The sequence below is a fragment of the Leopardus geoffroyi genome, chromosome C3, assembly GCF_018350155.1.
Source record: "Leopardus geoffroyi isolate Oge1 chromosome C3, O.geoffroyi_Oge1_pat1.0, whole genome shotgun sequence".
NCBI lineage: Eukaryota > Metazoa > Chordata > Mammalia > Carnivora > Felidae > Leopardus > Leopardus geoffroyi.
Genome location: NC_059338.1, coordinates 101,153,082 through 101,173,512, shown reverse-complemented (window position 1 = coordinate 101,173,512; position 20,431 = coordinate 101,153,082). Strand labels below are relative to the sequence as shown.

General features: G+C 34.0%; 1 long non-coding RNA gene across 2 annotated transcripts in view; it reads right to left on the bottom strand.

Moving 5' to 3' along the window:
* Positions 1 to 1,410: 1,410 nt before the first annotated feature.
* The window catches only part of LOC123585598, a 51,172-nt gene continuing 32,151 nt past the window's right edge, over positions 1,411 to 20,431 (bottom strand). For both annotated transcript variants that reach the window (XR_006706305.1, XR_006706304.1), the window contains exon 3: positions 1,411 to 1,576. This is a non-coding gene — a long non-coding RNA (uncharacterized LOC123585598). The remainder of the gene's footprint in view (positions 1,577 to 20,431) is intronic.

Here is a 20,431-nt window from a genome sequence, read left to right as displayed (position 1 = left end):
GTAAGTTTTGTTCGGGCAAATACATAGAATTTGAAACATTTCACACAAACAGAAAAGACAGCCAAATAAATGATTTTGACTGAGATAACCCTCAGAAGATATAAAATAAAAAAATATATCCAGCATAAAGTATTACGGGAGAAAAAGAAATAAAATTAAGTATAGAAATAGAAAACAGAAAGTATTATACAAAAATAAGTCCTATGTAACTCAAGTAGTAATAAGAAATGGGAAAAGTTCATTATCAATACATAGATATGCTGACTAAATTAAAAACAATCCAGTAATGTTACAAAAGGATAAAAAATTTTGGAAAGATGTGTCTGTCCTCAAACTCCCCCCCCCCCCACGATGAGACTGTAATAAAATCAAAGATCCCATATTTTTGGTGTTTGATCACCACAGACAGCTTTCAAGGGTCCAGCTTTTCCTTTACTCCTTTGCCACACATTTGTGCAACAAAACCCCAAACCCCCATCCCAGCTCCATTCACTAACCACAACAAAAACCCAAAGCTACTAGTATCCCTCTTTGTTTCACTCCCAGCTGAATTGGAATTCTCTTTTGGGAATTCTTTTGCTGCTTACTACATGAGTAATAACCTTTGCTTTCTATCTTTTTGGTACCTATATGTCATTCCTCCCATTATGCATAAAGGTCTGAGTGGAGGGAGTGGACAGCAGCTGCCCAGCATCCAGCAGGGGATTCTGGGTACTCAAGTCAAACAGAGGCCTTCCCGACACTATCTAAAATTTCAACTTACTCCACACAATCCTGTTTCTCCTCCAATTGCTTTATTTTTCAGCATCCTTATCATTGGACATACAATAGACTTTTACTTGTGGTTTTTCTTAATCTCTTTTATGTCTTTCCTACTAATGTAGACGCTTCTGACAAGCAAGATTATCACTTAATCTAGGGCCTAAATCTGTCACTAAATCTAGGGCCTAAACAGTGCCTCACAGCAGAAATTCAGTATTTGTTGAATGCAATAATGAAAAATATATACCAGATCAATATAAACCAAAAGAAAGCCTTGGAAGCAATGTAACGCAATTTTATGATGTAATTAAACATCACGAAATATATGATCTTTATGACAATTTTAAAATATAGGTTAAATAAATACATTTTTGGAAAATACTAGCACAATAAAAAATAGAAAACCTGAGTAGACCAATAATAAAGAATTCAAAACAGAAAACAAAAATCTGTCCTTTTTCCCCACTTCAAGCACCTTCAACTTGAGATGGTTTTATAGGTGAATTCCTCCAAATTCTTAAGGAATGATTTGTATATCATACAAGATACTTCAAAAAAATAACAATAAAGAGGGAAGGTTTCCAGGCTTATGTTATTAGAATATTTTAATCTCATAATGAAATCAGTTGAAGGCAATAGAAAAGGAAATCATATTCCAATAACATTTATTCACATAAATGCAAATTTTCTAAATAAATACTATATCAGGTAATTGAATCCTTCTATAATGTGCTCAGGTAGAATTTAAACCAGAAATCCCAGAGTTCTTCAATAGCAGCATATTTGCAATGAGGTCATTCACTTTATTCATGAACTATAAGAAAAAAGTAACAGATTCAAGGAGAAAAAAAGGAAAATTGAATATTCAATTATGTTAATACTCTAGAAAAATATCTAAAAGGCAATTTCCTTAAAATAATAAAATAAAGTTGCCAATTTTATAGCAAACATTGTATTTAATAGGGAAATTTCAGAAGCATTCTTTTTAACTCTGGAAGTAAGTCAAGGATGATTATTATACCCATGACTGAGCAACATAACCCTGGGAGTCATGGCAAAGTAATCAAACAAGAAAAAAACATCAGGAAAGGATAATATTGATATTTGCATATGCTATAATTTACATAGAAGATCCTAAAGAATCAATAAACAAACTATTGGAAATATATTGGAATTATAAGATATATATAACATATATATATAACATATATATTACCAGCCATACATATATATATTTGTACATCAATAAGCTATATATATCACCAATATTGGAAATATAAGATATATATAACATATATATTAACAGCCATATATATATGATATATATATCACTAATATTTCTCTACTTCACAATAAGTTGAAAATGTTAATAGAAAATACAGATGAAGTTTGTAACAGCAAAACAATAGACTCTCATAAATAGCCAATTCTATTAACGGACAAAAAGGATGCCTTTTTAAATGGAAGGATATACCATGTTCATGCAAAGTTCACCCTATTATTACAGAGTTGTCAGTTCTCTCCAAATAAATCTATATTACTTATAAATGCAATTTCAACTGAAATCCAAGAAGAATTTTTGGAGGAGACTTAGTGACTGATTCTAAAACTTTATGAAAGAATAAATGTATAGTAATATCTAGGACAATTTATGAAAGAGTAAGACCTTACACTGCTCTATCATTTCCATTAGTTCCATCTATTATGGTGCTGGTTTACACTTTTGGACCTATCTTTTACTTATTTATCTTATTTATTTATTTATTTATTTATTTATTTTATTTTATTTTATTTTATTTTATTTTATTTTATTTTATTTTATTTTATTTTAGAGAAAGAAAGCACAAGTGAGGGAGAGGGGCAGAGGAAGAAAGAGAATCCTAAGCAGGCTCCACACTCAGCACAGAGCCTGACATGGGGCTTGATCCCCTGGGATCATGACCTGTGCCAAAATCACAAGAGCCACCCATGTGCCCCCGCCCCCGGACCTAGGTTTTATTTCCATTACTACACTACTCAAAATTCAACCATCTACTTAAATTCTCTTTTTACATTCCCAGGATTAGGTGTAGAAGAGGCAAGAGACAGTCTATGCTTAGCTGTCTCTCTGATCCTCCCTGTTACAAAACTGTTATAAATATTAATCCATTCATGTATCTATATAGCTTTCATTATGTAATGTGGTTTGTCACTCTCAAGCCTTTTCTTCTTTAATAAAGTATAAAATTTGTAAATATTCTCAGATATTTTTAAAGATAGATAATATAAACTAAGTGGATCCAACTGGATAAGATCCTTGATTCCACCTATGAATCAGATAAACGAATGCTAAATTTATAATAAACATTCAGAGAAATAAGTAAAATCTTCTCTGAACATGATTTTCTCCTGAGATTCTGAAAGCACAGAAGAGTGAGACACTTGTAGCCTGAGTTTTCTGTGTGCCATCTGAAGTGCCTGCCGTACGGCAAAGAGAAAGATCCTTTATTAAGCAAACAAAACTCCCTATCACAAAATGTCTGCCTAGTTCTTTCCTTATCTTTTCACTTCCCAAATTTCACTTTATCTCACAGACATAAATACAATGCTGCAGATAGTTCCTGAATCTAATCTGTAAAATGAAAGAGTTTTATTACGTTATTTCAAGCTTCTATAATTCCATATAACTGCATTTGGACAGCACATGAAAATCATGATACTCAGATTTATACTTGATCTTTGTAGCATGGCTTTTAGCTTTATATTTAATCATAAAAATCATAAAAATAATTTTGTGACTATAAATTTATATCTGCTAACTCTTCTTGTCTTCATATTTTGTCTCCATCCAAATAAATTTCAAAAGCGTTTTTGCAATATCTTTGTTACAGGACCAGAATATCAAGATGCACACACTATCTAGTGATTGGCAAAGTATTTTAGCACAGCATTAATCTGTAAATGTACTTGCCATGTATTACATAATGTAGCAGCTTCAATATAGCTTTTAAACATTTAATTCAGGTATATAAGAAAGACTTCCATTCTACATTATTTCTTCCATTCTCTTAATAGTCTACCACTCAGACTTCCTTTATTCAAATTGTTATCACATCTTTCTGTTCTTTCTGGTCCTTAAAGCTGTTTAAAGCAGCTTCCCGTTTAAACACATAGTCTCTGAAGACAGTCACTAGTTGAACTATGGACACAACTTTTCTTCAGTTTTATTTTTTAAACTTTTAGGTATTTAAATTTTGGAATAGATTTTGACAATATATTATGCATAACTAGTTTTTTTTTTTTTAAGACAGAAACAATCAGAGCCTTTCTTGCAGTTATAATACCAGTTTCCAGGTATGTATGCATTTTTGCTTAAAATGTAAAGCTATTAAAAGGAGAACTCAGATCACCACTGTACTTTGAAAGAAAATTCTGGATCAAAACAGGAGATAAAACATGTAACCTCTTTAAATCCTCCATACCAGTACAATAAATTAATATTTATTAATTAATAAATTAATAATCAGATAAACAAATGCTAAATTTACAATAAACATTCAGAGAAATAAGTAAAATCAACATGAACTGACATTTAAATTATGCTTTTGTTAGCTATTAAATCTGTAATTTTTGTTATGACAATAAAATTTTTAAAAGGCATCTCATCTTTAATTGCTACTTACTATTAACTTAGGTTTCCCTGGCAGTTCTATGCAAATTTATTTGCATGTAGCTGTCAAGGCTTAAAATAACCTATACTCAGGAATTTTGTAGTAATTTTCCTATGTGTCATGTGCTTTCAATTAGACAAACTGTGTTTTATACTCTTCTTTTAAAAATAATGGCTGCTTCAGTCTTCCCATAAAGTTCTCAAATATAATCTCAGTGATTTATCTATTGGTAAGTTTTCTACTTTTCTAGGGATGCATAAAACATGGTATTTTTTCTCTCTTCTTCTTCCTAATACATACTCTTTTCTGGAGGAAAGGAGAAATTTAAAGCTGAATGATTAAGCTTTTGAAAAAGCAATTCTGATTGGGAATGCAAGCTGGTGCAGCCACTCTGGAAAACAGTAAGGAGGCTCCTCAAAAAACTAAAAATAGAACTACCCTACGGCCCAGAAATTGCACTACTAGGCATTTATCCATGGGATACAGGTGTGCTGTTTCGAAGGGACACATGCACCCCCATGTTTATAGCAGCACTATCAACAACAGCCAAAGTATGGAAAGAGCCCAAATGTCTATCAATGGATGAATGGATAAAGAAGATGTGGTACATACATGCAATGGACTATTAGTCAGCAATCAAAAAGAATGAAATCTTGCCATTTGCAAAGATGTGGATAGAACTGGAGGGTATTATGCTAAGTGAAATTAGTCAGAGAAAGACAAAAATCATATGGCTTCACTCATATGAGGACTTTAACAGACAAAACAGATGAACATAAGGGAAGGGAAACAAAAATAATATAAAAAAAGGGAGGGGAAAAACAGAAGAGACTCATAAATATGGAGAACAAACTGAGGGTTACTGGAGGGGTTGTGGGAGGGAGGGGGGATGGGCTAAATGGGTAAGGGGCACTAAGGAATCTACTCCTGAAATCATTGTTGTACTATATGCTAACTAATTTGGATGTAAATTTAAAAAAATAAAAAATTAAATTAAGAAAATATTTAGCTATAGTGGTATCTACTATATAATATGGATATATATATATGTGCATGTATAAGTTTATATGCATATGCATGTACACATGCATAATCGTGAACACACATGTGTGTGGGTATATATAAGTACATTTGTAAGCCTGGAGAAAGATATGAATTTATGCTCACCAGGCTTACTAAATTGTTTATTCTGTATATGCATGGTGTGGAAGATAAGAGTAGGGCTCAGAAAGGGCTGTATAAAAATTAACTTTTGCTTCATAAAAGTTTGGATTTTAGTAATTTATTATATGTATTAATTCTAATATATAATAGGATGGTGATACTATTAAGAATTTAGAAAAGCATTAAAAAATACTTGATTCCCAATTTTCTAAAGCTATTTCACTTATCAAACTTTCATTAGGGTAGCCAAGATAAATGATTGCAAATGAATAATGTTGCTACAGAAAAATTGAGCTGATCTAATACACTCTATAAAATGTTTTCAACTTATTGACTCTTTAAAAAAATAAAAATAAAAAGCAATTGTTAATGAAAGAAAAGTAAATATAAAGGAATGACAAAGAACTAAAAATTACCTGATTTCTCTATCTACTGTGTTAAATTTGTATGTACCTTCTTTAATGTATCAAAATAGCACCAGAGATTTTTCTTTCCACTTTGTCCCAAAACATTTCTAAAGAGACAAATATAAATGTAAAATCAACAGTCATAATATTACTCTTATACCTTTAATTATAAGAAAGTGAAAGCTCTATGTCTATTTCATAATATTTTATTACTTCTTTTCCCTCTTAAGCCTTGACCTACTTTTACCATTTATTTTTAGCTAGCCATTTTTGTGGTTCTGATATATTTATATACTTTCCTACTTTTTCATTCTGATATATATTTACAAACAGTAATAAATTATAATGATACGAAAGGATAACTAACAAATTAATGATACCCACTTTGAAGAAATTTATACAAAATTACTTTTCTGTAATACAAATGTTAGTATACAAAAAATATAATTAAATTTTGGTTTCACTATGAAGTATATGAAAATCTTAAATATCATTTTTGAAATAAAAATATGTCATGAGTTGAAAAGGAAGAAAAATTTCTACTCAGTGAAAAAAGCCAATTAGTGAAGTTCAAATAAATAAATCATAGTTTTCAAAGAATAGGGTTCACAGTAACAATGTAAATAGAATTCTACATGTTAACTGTACTTTCTTGTTCATACATCTGAACTCATTAATTTTAGATATCTTGACATGTTATAATTCTTGATGATGTGAATCTTCTAAGCTAGACCAAACAGTAAAGATGTTGAGTGGGGGAAGGGGGGTTCTGTATTTTTTGGGAGAAATCCATTTTAAGGTGATTTAAAGTATGGTTTTCCAACTGTCTTGTCCTTATGGCATTTATAATAAATGAAACATCTCCTTAAGTTAGAATAAGAATCTAGTATTGTAATCCACTCTACCTGCTTGAGGGAACCTTGTAAGTCTACATTCTCTAAACAGCAATCATAAAAGATGCCATTTATTCAATTGGTAAGTGTCTACATAATATTTAACATCAGAATGTTTGCAATGTGTATATATTTTAAAACCTGGGGTAATGAAGATATATATATGAAAATAACCAAAGTCAAAATTTTGTTTCATTTAATCTTTTCTATCATAACTGTACACATAAGATATTCACTATAAGCAGATAAATGAAAACTATATATTTTTCCAAAAAGTTAGAAAACAGGGGCGCCTGGGTGGCGCAGTCGGTTAAGCGTCCGACTTCAGCCAGGTCACGATCTCGCGGTCCGTGAGTTCGAGCCCCGCGTCGGGCTCTGGGCTGATGGCTCAGAGCCTGGAGCCTGTTTCCGATTCTGTGTCTCCCTCTCTCTCTGCCCCTCCCCCGTTCATGCTCTGTCTCTCTCTGTCCCAAAAATAAATAAACGTTGAAAAAAAAAAAAAAACAAAAAAAAAACAAAAAGTTAGAAAACAAATGGAAGAAGAAAAATATATATAAAGATAGAAACAAGAATGTAACTAGGAATAAACAGGAACTACACAGGGGATATATAAAAATATTTTTTAAAAATCTCAATGTTTATTTATTTGCGGGGGTGGGGGGAGCGGAGAAACAAAGCACAAACAGGGGAGGGGCAGAGAGAGGGACACACAGAATCTGAAGCAGGCTCCAGGCTCTGTGCTGACAGCACAGAGTTCAATGCGGGACTCGAACTCACGAACCATGAAATTATGACCTGAGTCGAAGTTGGATGCTTAACCAACTGAGCCATCCAGGTGCCCCTAAAAATATTTCTTAAATATTGAGAAAATATTCAATATTATAATCAGAATATGTTTTTCTGAATTAATCTATAAATTTAATATTAATAAAATCTCAAAGTGTATTTTTTCTAAATCTGACAAGCTTATGTTAAAATGTGTATTAAAAATAATTGTAATTATTTCTAAAAATAGGTGAGGAATGCTGAAAAAATAACATAGGATGGGGGACCCACTCTGCTCAATAATAACATTCATTATAAAGCTACGGTATTTTTCATGCCTTGGTACCGGACATAGTTTAATTAGAACAGATCCATTAATACACCCACTTGTATGGTTGAAAATACTAGAAGCTAAAGGTGCTGCTTCAAACATGTGACAGTTGAAAGATGAATTTAATATCCTTTCTTTGTTTTCTGAATTGTTTAACTGAGTGTGCACAATTTTAAAAATAGTGTATGTGTGTAATTTTATACATTTATATATTCATATATCATATGTATATATGTATCTATATGTTATATGTATAAACACATTTTCTAATAAATGTATAAAAACTAAGAATATGTATGTCTGCCTCCATACTAATATGGTATATACATATTAATACACATATATATGTGTGTACCCATATGTATGTGCACATATGCATATATGCACATACATACAACTACACGTGTGTGTCTAAGAAGAATAAATAAAAATGCATTAACATATATTAAATATGTTGTTTTGTGGTAATATTTCTAGTTTGGGATTTTTGTCCTTGGTTTTGGTTTTGCCTCAAGAAAATTGCACATAATAATAATAATATAATCTTAAATTCAGGATTTGAATAGGAAAAACTTCCAGGAGGAATAGTATTTTATCCTTTTTCATTTCACTGAAATTACAGCAAAAATGGTGTGACAAAAGTTTATCAAAAAATTATCAATGAGAAAACTCTATATAAACTTTAGAAATACATAGTAGTATTTAGACACTATAATTAATTTAATCAATAGATTTAATAGTTTTAAAGCATAATTAAAAATTTTAAGTAGATTTAAGATACAATTATTGCAATGATGAGGTATTTTGGAATTATGAAGCAAATAACAATTAAAGAATTTTGATGATTTATCTAACTAGCACATCTAACAAAAGGATTCTGATGGGACAATAATGTAATGATAATCCTTTTTAGATGGAGACACTCCACCACAAAATGAGATATTAATAAAATTGAGATGAAAATATAAGCAAGTAGATTGACAGCGCTGATATAAAAATACAAACAGGCAAAGAACCTACCCTAATTTCATGCAGTTTAACTTTCAAACAGGATTTAGACCATTGGTCTCCAAGATCATTTACTCTTGGAAAAGCAAAGCTTTCTGTTTTAAGAGAAGGAAGCTTATTTTAAAGACAGGGAGAGAGTCCTCTTACACTACACGTTAATGACTTCAGTATAAACGAATCCATAATATATGTATTGAGTTTCCTTCCTAAAGCATATGGCTTATAAGTTAAAAGAAAAGTCCTTCAGGCCACATGTTTCATCAAACCTAGAACAAACTAAAATAGTTTTAAGATGTAAAAAAATACTCAGACTGTAGCCAAGACTACCCATCCCTGAATTAAACAAAACACCATAACCATAAAATTCTATTTATATTATTCAGAAGAAAATAGCATGAGAAAATCCAACAATTACTAGAAGGCAAAATACACTTCTTCATGAAATTTTGATGTTACCTACTCTCTCTGACAAAAACTGAAGAAAAAATTTCATTGTCTCACAGAATTTAGGCACACTAAAAGGAATCACTCTGCAACATGATATTCCAATATGAAATATAGTGATAATTTGGCCCTCTGCTTCATTAAGATGCCTTTTTTTTATTAATAGTTATTCCTTTTTCTCCCTATCCTATACTTACACCACCACTTACACACACACACACACACACACACACACACACACACACACACACATTTTTTGCTTCTTTAGGATATGTTCAAGTGTTTCAATAATTTAGATGCTGTGGTGATTTTGTAATGGGTTAACTAGCTGAGCTTATCTATATACCTCAGACTTCCTATATCTATATGTTTCTTTAGAGGGTTCACAAAAGAGGTTCTTGTGGGAGGGTCTGAAGAAGGTTGGAAGTAAAGCAGAATTCGTTTTGTTGATTATCTTCTGGCTCATCTATCTCATGGACATTTGTGAGGGATGAGGTCTGCAACTCTCCCATCCTCCTCTGTATTGTCCTTCAGCATTTCCAACTCCTGGGACAGGACTCTGTGTTCAGCTCTATGATAAAGAGCCCTGGTTTTTATAGGAGACCCACACTATCCAAGTCAGAGGCAATAAAAACTGGGTTTCAGTCCAAACTCATGGGCTTTTTCTTGTTCTCCCCCACTGTGTGTTTGTATTTCCATCTTGTTCTTGCTCTCCTATACTTTATACCCACCTTTCCTTCCTTAGGACTCCAAGATCCATCATCACATGTGAAAATAAAAGCTGTACAGAAGCTGTTTAACTAGCTGCCACAATTGTGTTAGGTCAAATCCCCAAAGCAAAATGGTTAACATACATACACACACACACACACACACACACACACACACACACACACCACATGCGCATATACTCCCTCCTAGTTCTTCTACTTCTCTAATACAATCTTGAATGGTACAGACACTGAGAACTTAAGTTTCACTAAAGGCAGACAGGCAGTTATTTGGGAACCAGAAAGACCTGCAAAGTGTGCTACCATTTACACAGCTATATACACTGATTTTCAAGTTTAGCTCTGAAAATGTGTAAGAAACAAGTATTTCTTCAGATGCAGATGTCTATTAGAAGTTCTTGATGGGGCGCCTGGGTGGCTCAGTTGGTTGGGCATCCATCCGACTTTGGCTCAGGTCATGATCTCACCGTTCGAGGGTTCAGGCCTTGCGTCAGGCTCTGTGCTAACAGCTCAGGGCCTGGAGCCTGCTAGGGATTCTGTGTCTCCCTTTCTCTCTGGTCCTCCCCACTCATGCTCTGTCTCTCTCTGTCTCAAAAATAAATAAAACATTTTTAAAAATTTACAAAAAAGAAGTTCTTGAAAATTCTAGTCAGTATTCTTTTAGTTAAAGTGACAGACACCTACCTTAAGCTAGGTTAGGTCAAGAGGGAATCTACTGAGTTGTGTAGGCAAATAATAGGAAAGCTAAGAAAACTGGAAACAGGACTTGAGATACTATCTGAACTTTCACTGATCTCTAAATTGACCCTCTCTCTGTTCTAGCTTATGTCTCTCAAACTAACCTTTTTAAACATTTTAGAAGATTTTCAGGCTTTATATGCATACATGTAACCCCAGAAAAGAGAAGGGCTCTTTCAGATTCTCTTTAAAAATCTTGGTGGAAGCGGTGGGCTGGGGGCAGACATCAGGTCTGACTGCAGCCCCACCCACCAACACAAGTCATTCAAGACAGCACAGGGGAAGTGCCCCGCAGTCCCGCACCACTCCAGGGACTATTCAAAATGACCAAACGAAAGAATTCCCCTCAAAAAACCTCCGGGAAATAACGACAGCTAACAAACTGATCAAAAACGATTTAAACAATATAACAGAAAGTGAATTTAGAATAATAGTCATAAAATTAATTGTTGGGCTTGAAAACAGTATAAAGGACAGCAGAGAATCTATTGCTACAGAGATCAAGGGACTAAGGAACAGTCAGGAGGAGCTAAAAAATGCTATTAATGAGCTGCGAAATAGAATGGAGACGACCACAGCTCGGATTGAAGAGGCAGAGGAAAGAATAGGTGAACTAGAAGATAAAGTTATGGAAAAAGAGGAAGCTGAGAAAAAGAGAGATAAAAAAAATCCAGGAGTATGAGGGGAAAATTAGAGAACTAAGTGATGCACTAGAGAGAAATCTATGCATAATTGGTATTCCAGAGGAGGAAGAGAGAGGGAAAAGTGCTGAAGGTACACTTGAAGAAATAATAGCTGGGAACTTCCCTGATCTGGGGAAGGAAAAAGGCATTGAAATCCAAGAGGCACAGAGAACTCCCTTCAGACGTAACTTGAATCGATCTTCTGCACGACATATCATAGTCAAACTGGCAAAATACAAGGATAAAGAGAAAATTCTGACAGCAGCTAGGGATAAACGTGCTCTAACATATAAAGGGAGACCGATAAGACTCGTGACGGATCTCTCTACTGAAACTTGGCAGGCCAGAAAGGAATGGCAGGAAATCTTCCAATGTGATGAACAGAAAAAATATGCAGCCGAGAATCCTCTATCCAGCAAATCTGTCATTTAGAATAGAAGGAGAGATAAAGGTCTTCCCAAACAAACAAAAATTGAAGGAATTCGTTACCACTAACCCAGCCCTACAAGAGATCCTAAGGGGGATCCTGTGAGACAAAGTACCAGAGACATCGCTACAAGCATGAAACCTACGGACATCACAATGACTCTAAACCCGTATCTTTCTATAATAACACTGAATGTAAATGGACTAAATGCGCCAACCGAAAGACACAGGGTATCAGAATGGATTAAAAAAACAAGACCCATCTATTTGCTGTCTACAAGAGACTCATTTTAGACATGAGGACACCTTCAGATTGAGAGTGAGGGGATGGAGAACTATTTATCATGCTACTGGAAGTCAAAAGAGAGCTGGAGTAGCCATACTTATATCAGACAAACTAAACTTTAAATTAAAGGCTGTAACAAGAGATAAAGAAGGGCATTATATAATAATTACAGGGTCTATCCATCGAGAAGAACTAACAATTATAAATGTCTATGCGCCGAATACAGGAGCCCCCAAATATATAAAACAATTACTCACAAACATAAGCAACCTTATTGACAAGAATGTGGTAATTGCAGGGGACTTTAATACCCCACTTACAACAATGGATAGATCATCTAGACACACAGTCAATAAAGAAACAAGGGCTCTTAATGATACATTGGATCAGATGGACTTGACAGATATATTTAGAACTCTGCATCTCAAAGCAACAGAATATACTTTCTTCTCAAGTGCACATGGAGCATTCTCCAAGACAGATCACATACTGGGTCACAAAACAGCCCTTCATAAGTGTACAAGAATTGAGATCATACCATGCATACTTCCGGACCACAATGCGATGAAGCTTGATATCAACCACAGGAAAAAGTCTGGAAACCCTCCAAAAGCATGGAGGTTAAAGAACACCCTACTAAAGAATGAATGGGTCAACCAGGTAATTAGAGAAGAAATTAAAAATATATGGAAACAAACGAAAATGAAAATACAACAATCCAAATGCTTTGGGATGCAGCAAAGGCAGTCCTGAGAGGAAAATACATTGCAATCCAGGCCTATCTCAAGAAACAAGAAAAATCCCAAGAACAAAATCTAACAGCACACCTAAAGGAAACAGAAGCAGAGCAGCAAAGACACCTTAAACCCAGCAGAAGAAGAGAAATAATAAATATCAGAGCAGAAATAAACAATATAGAATCCAAAAAAAAAACCAATAGAGCAGATCAATGAAACCAAGAGTTGGTTTTTTGAAAAAATAAACAAAATTGACAAACCTCTAGCCAGGCTTCTCAAAAAGAAAAGGGAGAGGACCCAAATAAATAAAATCATGAATGAAAATGGAATGATTACAACCAATCCCTCAGAGATACAAGCAATTATCAGGGAATACTATGAAAAATTATATGCCAACAAACTGGACAATCTGGAAGAAATGGACAAATTCCTAAACACCCACACGCTTCCAAAACTCAAACAGGAGGAAATAGATAGGTTGAGCAGACCCATAACCAGCGAAGAAATTGAATCAGTTATCAAAAATCTCCCAACAAATAAGAGTCCAGAACCAGATAGCTTCCCTGGGGAATTCTACCAGACATTTAAAGCAGAGATAATACCTATCCTTCTCAAGCTATTCCAAAAAAAATAGAAAGGGAAGAAAAACTTCCAGACTCATTCTATGAAGCCAGTATTACTTAGATTCCTAAACCAGACAGAGACTTAGTAAAAAAAGAGAACTACAGGTCAATATCCCTGATGAATATCGATGCAAAAATTCTCAATAAGATACTAGCAAATCGAATTCAACAGCATATAAAAAGAATTATTCACCATGATCAAGTGGGATTCACTCCTGGGATGCATGGCTGGTTCAACATTCGCAAATCAATCAACGTGATACATCAATCACATTAATAAAAGAAGAGATAAGAACCATATGATCCTGTCAATCGATGCAGAAAAAGCATTTGAAAAAATTCAGCATCCTTTCTTAATAAAAACCCTCGAGAAAGTCGGGATAGAAGGAACATACTTAAACATCATAAAAGCCATTTATGAAAAGCCCACAGCTAATATCATCCTTAATGGGGAAAAACTGAGAGCTTTCCCCCTGAGATGAGGAACATAACAGGGATGTCCACTCTCACCGCTGTTGTTTAACATAGTGTTGGAAGTTCTAGCATCAGCAATCAGACAACAAAAGGAAATCAAAGGCATCAAAATTGGCAAAGATGAAATCAAGCTTTCGCTTTTTGCAGATGACATGATAATACACATGGAGAACCCGACAGACTCCACCAAAAGTCTGCTAGAACTGATACATGAATTCAGCAAAGTTGCAGGATACAAAATCAATGTACAGAAATCAGTTGCATTCTTATACACTAACAATGAAGCAACAGAAAGACAAATAAAGAAACTGATCCCATTCACAACTGCACCAAGAAGCATAAAATACCTACGAATAAATCTAACCAAAGATGTACAAGATCTGTATGCTGAAAACTATAGAAAGCTTATGAAGGAAATTAAAGAAAATATAAAGAAATGGAAAACATTCTGTGCTCATGGGTTGGAAGAATAAATATTGTTAAAATGTCAATACTACCCAAAGCTATCTACACATTCAGTGCAATCCCAATCAAAATTGCACCAGCATTCTTCTCAAAGCTAGAACAAGCAATCCTAAAATTCATATGGAACCACAAAAGGCCCCGAATAGCCAAAGTAATTTTGAAGAAGAAGACCAAAGCAGGAGGCATCACAATCCCAGACTTTAGCCTCTACTACAAAGCTGTCATCATCAAGACAGCATGGTATTGGCACAAAAACAGACAGAGAGACCAATAGAATAGAATAGAATAGAAACCCCAGAACTAGACCCACAAAAGTATGGCCAACTCATCTTTGACAAAACAGGAAAGAATATCCAATGGAAAAAAGATAGTTTCTTTAACAAATGGTGCTGGGAGAACTGGACAGCAACATGCAGAAGAATGAAACTAGACCACTTTCCTACACCATTCACAAAAATAAACTCAAAATGGATAAAGGACCTGAATGTGAGACAGGAAGCCATCAAAACCCTAGAGGAGAAAGCAGGAAAAGACCTCTCTGACCTCAGCCGCAGCAATTTCTTACTTGACACATCCCCAAAGGCAAGGGAATTAAAAGCAAAAATCAACTATTGGTACTTCATGAAGATAAAAAGCTTCTGCACAGCAAAGGAAACAACCAACAAAACTAAAAGGCAACCAACAGAATGGGAAAAGATATTTGCAAATGACATATCGGACAAAGGGCTAGTATCCAGAATCTATAAAGAGCTCACCAAACTCCACACCCGAAAAACAAATAACCCAGTGAAGAAATGGGCAGAAAACATGAATAGACACTTCTCTAAAGAAGACATCCAGATGGCCAACAGGCACATGAAAAGATGCTCAACATCGCTCCTCATCGGGGAAATACAAATCAAAACCACACTCAGATACCACCTCATGCCAATCAGAGTGGCTAAAATGAACAAATCAGGAGACTATAGATGCTGGTGAGGATGTGGAGAAACGGGAACCTTCTTGCACTGTTGGTGGGAATGCAAACTGGTGCAGCCGCTCTGGAAAACAGTGTGGAGGTTCCTTAAAAAATTAAAAATAGACCTACCCTATGACCCAGCAATAGCACTGCTAGGAATTTACCCAAGGGATACAGGAGTACTGATGCATAGGGGCACTTGTACACCAATGTTTATAGCAGCACTCTCAACAATAGCCAAATTGTGGAAAAAGCCTAAATGTCCATCAACTGATGAATGGACAAAGAAATTGTGGTTTATATACACAATGGCTACTACGTGGCAATGAGAAAGAATGAAATATGGCCCTTTGTAGCAACGTGGATGGGACTGGAGAGTGTGATGCTAAGTGAAATAAGCCATACAGAGAAAGACAGATACCATATGTTTTCACTCTTATGTGGATCCTGAGAAGCTTAACAGAAACCCATGGGGAAGGGGAAGGAAAAAAAAAATGAGGTTAGAGAGGGAGAGAGCCAAAGCATAAGAGACTCTTAAAAACTGAGAACAAACTGAGGGTTGATGGGGGAGTGGGAAGGAGGGAAGGGTAGGTGATGGGCATTTAAGAGGGCATCTTTTGGGATGAGCACTGGGTGTTGTATGGAAACCAATTTGACAATAAATTCCATATATTAAAAAATAAAAATAAAAATAAATAAAAATCTTGGTGGAGGCCTCCAATCAGCTCCTATGATTAATACTCAAGCAGGAAGAGGAGAGAAACTAAGTACTACTTGGCAGATTGCAGAATTACAGGATTCAGGAAAGGGATGTATTTCCTCAAGGTATGGCTATCAGAAGAAGGGAAAAGGTACAGAATTCAAAAATAAAACTACAGATATCCATGACACTGGGTTGGTATTAATCATAATGTATAAGTTTAATCTACTTCCCCTCACATATAGGAATTATTAAAAATGCCTTATACAGAATGGCACAATTATTCATGATAATGCAAATATTTTAAAAAGGGTAATAGCTAGTGAATTAATGTCACTTTGTCAAAGTTATGCTCTTAGTCTCTGTTGACAGATCCATCTTATACAACATATTTATCAATCATTTGAATGAGGCCAAAGGTATGTACTTATTAAATTTAACAAGAATCTGGGAGGAAGAGAAAACCTGCTTGATGGACTGAATACAGATCTAAGGGCACATCAACATATGTTATAGTAATAGAAACAGACATTAATATAACAGGATTCTTTCCATACCTGTGTTTTTTAACTCTTATATACTGTAAATTAAGAAATAATTTTTATAATTTAGTTTCCACATATATTTTCAGAAATCCATGGGAGGTGGTAAACAGCCAAATACATTTTCTCTTCATCTATATTGGTTGCATATGGTTTTTAATACACTGTATATAATATATACTACATATGTGAATATATATACTATTTACACACATATATTTGCAGTTACATTTCAGACTTAATTTTTTTTAATTTTTTAATGTTTATTTATTTTTGAGAGAGACAGAGACAGAGACAGAGCAGGAGTGGGGGAAGCACAGAGAGAGGAGACACAGAATCCGAAGCAGGCTCCAGGTTCCAAGCTGTCAGCACACAGCCCAACGCAGGGCTTGAACTCACAAACTGCGAGATCATGACATGAGCCAAAGTTGGACACCCAACCGACTGAGCCACCCATGTGCCCCTCAGACTTCGTTTCTAATCCTATGCTTGATCCACTAGTCCAGTAATCACATTGATTATAATTTGATAACTAAACTCCAGCTAAAAAGTTCATCTGCGACTTTCTCAAATGGCCTTTTTAGAGTATTTATGACTTAATCTGGAAAACATTATATATATATATACATATATATATACACATATATATGTATATATATATATATATGTATGTATAATAAGTGTGATTATAATCTCAACTATGTTGAGAGATAAGGGTGAAAACATTGAGAATCTGTGATATAAAGATGATAAACAACCATTAGAAGGAGAAATAATTTGTCGTCCTGATATATCCTCTAGTTTATAATGATTCTTACACCCCAAAGCATTACCTCATTACCATCTACTCACAAGTTTCAATTCCTACCTCTGACATTGTTCAGTGAGGCAATGGGAACAGGCCTGGACTTTCCAGATCCTGTGAAACTATTATAAAATTGAATCTTGTCTGCAGACATATATTTCAGAGCACAAATCTCACTGGGAAAAGACATAAATTCAGAGTAGATCTTTGGCAGAATTTAAAGAAAAGTCTGGATGAATAGAAGATCAAAGAGTACATTTAAAGTAACAGATCTTGAAAATAAACATGAAATTAAATATTACAATGGAGCATCAGAGATACAGTCACAGAATGATAATGGGATCATTAGAAAAAGCAAAATGTAGACAACGTAATAAGAATTAAGTTCTAATGAAGGAATGAAAGACCTGAATGCCAGTAAAACTAGCCATCATTATTAATTGATAGAGTTAAGAAGAAAGATAACATGAGATTGTGGAAAGACAAAATCTGCTCCTGAAGTTTCCTACTGTGTTCTTCATTAAATTTGAATGTGATTCATTCATGGCTCACTGATCCATTTGTGCATAGCATTTAATGTGTATCCGTTACACAGAACCATGCAAGAAACTTGGTGAGAAGCAAAAGAAATATAAAACATAGTCCACGTATCCTACAACATCCTACAATCTTGGCATATGCATGAAATAATAATGTAAGATATTATTAATGTAAATGTAAAGAGGAGAAAAACAGACAATAGATACTGTAGGAGTCCAAAGAAAGACCATCACTGTGAACTTGAGCAGTTAGGTAATTAGGTAAACGTGTTTGATTTTGTGGTCAAACTTGATACAGGAAGACCTCCAAAAGGAAAAAAAAAATACTGTTTATTTACTGAGCAGGAATGTTCCATGTCTCCTTTCTTCTTTACACCCCCTATTCAGTCAATCAAAAAGCCCTGTTGAGTTTATACTATGAGCATACCCACCCCCACTTGTCTCCACACCTTTGGTCATCTACTAATCCATGTCACCATCTTATTTTGTCTAAATCAGTGAACTAGTTTCCTAAGTGTTTATTCTTCCATTTAAAACTGAGTTAATGATGGAGTATCCAGGTGAATATGTCCTATGGTCAAAAGGGATATGGAATCAAAGGCATAGATTTAAAATATCATCATAAAGTGACAATCTATATAGCCAGGGTCAGCAAATTAAGGCCAAAAATGTTTTCATAAATTAAACTTTACTAGAACCAAACCATACCCATGTATTTGCACACTGTCTACAGCTGCTTTCCTACTACAACAGCAGAAATGAACAGTTACTGTAAAGATCAGGTGATCTGGCTTATCAGTTGCAAATATCTTCTCCCATTCAGTAGGTTGCCTTTTTTGTTGTTGTGATGTTTTCCTTCACTGTAAAAGCTTTTTATGTTGATATAGTCCCAATAGTTCATTTTTGCTTGCGTTTCCCCTTGCCTGAGGAGACCTATCTAGAAAAATGTTGCTATGGTTGATGTCAAAGAAATTACTGCTGTGCTCTCGCTAAGATTTTTATTGGTTTCAGGTCTCACATTTAGGTCTTTAATTCATTTTCAGTTTACTTTTGTGAATGGTGTTAGAAAGTGGCCCAACTTCATTCTTTTGCATGTAGCTATCCAGTTTTCCCAGCACCATTTATTAAAGAGACTGTATTTTTCCCATAGTATATTTCTGCCTACTTTATCATAAACTAATTGACCATATAAGCAATGGGTTTATTTCTGGGCTTTCTGTTCTATTCCATTGATCTATGGTTCTATTTCTGTACCAGTACCATACTGTTTTGATTACTACAGCTTTATAGTATATCTTGAAATCTGAAAATGCGATACCTCCAGCTTTGTCCTTCTTTCTTAAGATTGTTTTGGCTATTTGGGGTCTTTTGTGGCTCCACACAAATTTTAATATTATTTGTTCTAGTTCTGTGGAAAAGGCTGTTGGTATTTTGATAAGGATTTCATTGAATCTGTAGACTGCTTTGGGTAGTATGAACATTTTAACAATACTATTTTTTCCAATCAATGAGCATGAAATATCTTTCCATTTGTTTGTCATCTTCAATTTCTTTCATCAGTGTTGTAAATGGAATTGTTTTCCTAATTCTGCAAACCAAAAGTGTTTATTATCTGGTCCTTAACCAAAACCTTCTTATTTCCAATCTATAATAATGGACTAACTTTAAGAAAGATGGTTTTAATCTTGGGTATAAATAAATAAGTCACATTTTTATATATATATATATATATATATATATATATATATATATATATGTGTATATATATATGTATATACATATGTGTATATATATATATACACACACATATATACATATGTGTATATACACATGTATATACACACACATATATGTGTGTGTGTGTGTGTATATATATATACATATATACATATATATATATATATATATATATATATATATATAGGGGTTAATGTACCAAGATTTACACATATGTGTACATGTGTGTTTTACATGTGTGTATACACACACACATCTATAACTTATTTATGCAAATGTTGTAAGTATTTGCAACTATCTAATGAACAGTAGGAGAGAGAGAAAGGAAGAAAACTAAAACACTGATAATCTTTTACCAAAGATGTGGAAATCTAAAAGTCATAGGGTATTATCATTGTTGTTATGCTCCTTAAGGAAAAGAAAATTATATTTTTCTCTATTTAAAAAATTGATAGTTGCAAAAATAAAAGTAACAAATTAGATCTGAAGTGCCCCTAATTACAATCATGTTCATAATTTTCATCTACTTCAGAGTATAGGTAAGCAAGGCCTTTGGAAGCACA